We start from the raw sequence: 2,990 nt of genomic DNA on the forward strand, positions 1-2,990 counted from the left end.
CGGATCCCTCAGCGAACGGCAAGAACCCAAAGGACATCTCCACTGGGGGCCGTAACAATGGCATGTAATGGCATGTACAGTATGTAAGGGATCAATGGCATGCACAAGAAAATAAGTATGGACAGGATGGAGGCTTGGCTAAAATAAGTCTTAGAGAAAAGTAAATGTGTACCAAAACTAAGACTAAACACAGGCTACAGAGCAGGGGAAACCTGTCCATCTAGAGCAGGGAGACATGGGCGGGGCATGGTCCACTAGCATCTTAAAAAAGGAATGAGGAGAAAATAGTATACAGACATGTCTAAAAAAGGGAAACTAATAATGGAAAAACCTGTGTGACGAACCTGTGTAACCTTAAAATGAAGGAAGATGGTCTAAGGGGGTGGAATCCATCCCTCTGACTAAAAGTATAAAGGTATAGAGTTTAGGAGAACACAGGCAGTATACCCTGGGGCAGCTCATTGTCTGTAACACCTGTGAACTTGGATCCAGTTGTGTCTCTACTGTTTGTGATCCTATAGAAGAGGATTGTCAGCTATACTTAGGAAAATTGACTTAGTTACAGTATAGTCAGATTGAAATTTTCACGGAAAGCATCAAGGTCGTCAACACACGACCATCCCCTCTCAGAGGACTTTTTCTGAAAGGGTGAAGGCATTGAGCTTTGTCTAATAACAGAGGATGTGTTATGTCCTGGAGTCTGGCATGAGTGGGCCATTGCTGGAACTACAGACACTGCTCTGTAACTGTGCATTTACATGCTTATTAAACACAAATTCCCATACCGGGAGTTGAACCCAGGCCACCTGGGTGAAAACCAGGAATCCTAACCGCTAGACCATATGGGACTTGAGTGCTAGGCAAACTGTTGAAAATGAAAAAAAAAAAAAAAAACCTCTGAACTCTGATACTTGTTTTACTGTTGATGAAAAACTAATTATCATGACAGTGCTAACCTTTGAAGACACCAGCAGAGAGTGGATATAAATCACAGGTGGACTCAGTTGTTTCAAATCCTTGTAACTGTTGGGAGGAAGAACTACTGAGATCCTTTACTTAACAAAAAGTATAAATAAGAGTGTAATAACACTTTATTACAAGTAACCATGTACATGTTTAATGAGCCTACACCCAAACTTGCCCCATGCAGTGTTAATTTCGTTGAACCAGAGACCTCTTGATCTGCAGTCAAATGCTCTACCACTGAGCTATACCCCCTGGACAGGGTGCACTTGAGACACATGTGTTCTTTCATCATTTTTGTTCTGTACATGAAAGCGTGTCAAAGTCCCTGTTATGAACAGATTGAGACTCAAGCGGTGGAGGGAAATCATGGTCTGTTATTAACAGACTCCACAGCATAACTCCAAAACTGGAAGTCTCCTATTCCTCTACTCTAATAGAGCCTGTCTCAACAGCAACATCTACTGATGGAACAATACACAACAAACATTATCTCATCACAGTCACTATGACTTCAGCCAGTCTGACTAGTTAAAGGGTGAAAAGTAGTCACTGTGCTGTTTGGTATCATGGTGTGTACCACACTGAACATGGACCACAGAAAGCTAAGGAGAGAGTTGTCTCAGGAGATTAGAAAGAAAGTTATAGGCAAGCATGTTCAAGGTAAAGGCTATAAGACCATCTCCAAGCAGCTTGATGTTCCTGTGACAACAGCTGCACATATTATTCAGTAGGGGTAGAATCATTTTTTTGATGCATCATTGTTCACTTTAAAAAGATTATGAGTTGATGCAGAAAAGTTAATAATATTTGATTGAATAAAGTCCGCCAGTCAGACGGTCTGGCGGTCACCATGTTGACTTTTCACCACTACTGCACTACAAACAGCCTACATGCATGTCCGCTACAAGCATGTTTAGGCTCATATGTTACTGGGTAAATGTCCAAAAAGTTATAAGTGCTGCCACATAGTAATTTACAGCTGCTTTTGCATTGGCCGGGAATCAAACCCAGTCCTCCAACATGGCAGGCAAGAACTCTTCCATTAAATCACTAATGTAGCCGACCCTTGCAGAACCTGATGCCTTCGCAGCATGACGCCTGATCTTCTACGTGTCCAATTTGATAGACAGCTGTTTGTCCAGTGTCCTCCTGTTCCTCACTGGATCAAATATGTCCATGCCACTGCCAATAACATGTCTAGTCATCCGGATGAGTTTGTTAATCTTCCTGATGTGCCTTTTACTGCAGCTGCTCCCCCAACAGACCCCAGCAAAGTAAAGAACGCTTGCAGCCACAGACTGGTAGAAAATGTCCAGCATTAAGAGTGGGCTTCAACAATTTGTAAAGAATGCGGGCATCGATCCCACTGCTTCTTACATGCAAAGCAAGCACTCTAGAACTTCTAATTCTCCGCACAGTATTTTTACACAGATCCATAATTCAGTTTAGAGTTTGCACAGACTGTCAACCTGTGTTATGTGGACTTAGAAAGACCTGGGACTGTGCTCTTCTTCCTAAAACACTGAGCTAGTTTGGACTTTTCCTGAGCCTCTGGGTTTTTCAAATAGATCTGTTTTTAATAGTCTAATTTTCAATTTTCTCTTTTTTGCTTTTGACTTTCTACTCAGAAGTCTCTAAACTGGCACTGAAATTCTCCTTGACCTGTCACTGCTGGAGCTACAGGGCCTCCAGGCACTCACTACAACCCTGGAGCGTTGGTTTGGACCGTGTCTATCAGTGGAGCAGAGCCGAGAGCAACTGACCACTTCCTCAATGAGGCTCTGTGAGAAATGGAGTGAATGGAGGTGATGCTGGCTGAATGGAGAGAAAGGACAGATGTAACACCCCACCACCAATGAGACTAGGAGGTGGAATACACCAGTGGTTGAAGTGGTTGAACACCAATCGATCTTGAACCAAAACAAATGCACTAAGTCCCTTTAGTGGACGTGGTCTCAGTCTGATTTGAGACAAACCCTGAAGTGTTTTATTTTTAGTGGGAACAGTCTGGATCAACTGCAAGG

At 42.8% G+C, this 2,990-nt stretch overlaps 1 non-coding gene across 1 annotated transcript; it reads right to left on the bottom strand.

The window, feature by feature from the left end:
• Window positions 1-776: 776 nt before the first annotated feature.
• On the bottom strand, window positions 777-848 carry trnae-uuc (transfer RNA glutamic acid (anticodon UUC)). Its single transcript has one exon. It is a non-coding gene; the product is annotated as a tRNA-Glu (tRNA).
• Window positions 849-2,990: the final 2,142 nt, after the last annotated feature.

This window comes from Mastacembelus armatus, unplaced genomic scaffold (genome assembly GCF_900324485.2).
Source record: "Mastacembelus armatus unplaced genomic scaffold, fMasArm1.2, whole genome shotgun sequence".
In the NCBI taxonomy this organism is placed as follows: Eukaryota; Metazoa; Chordata; class Actinopteri; order Synbranchiformes; family Mastacembelidae; genus Mastacembelus; species Mastacembelus armatus.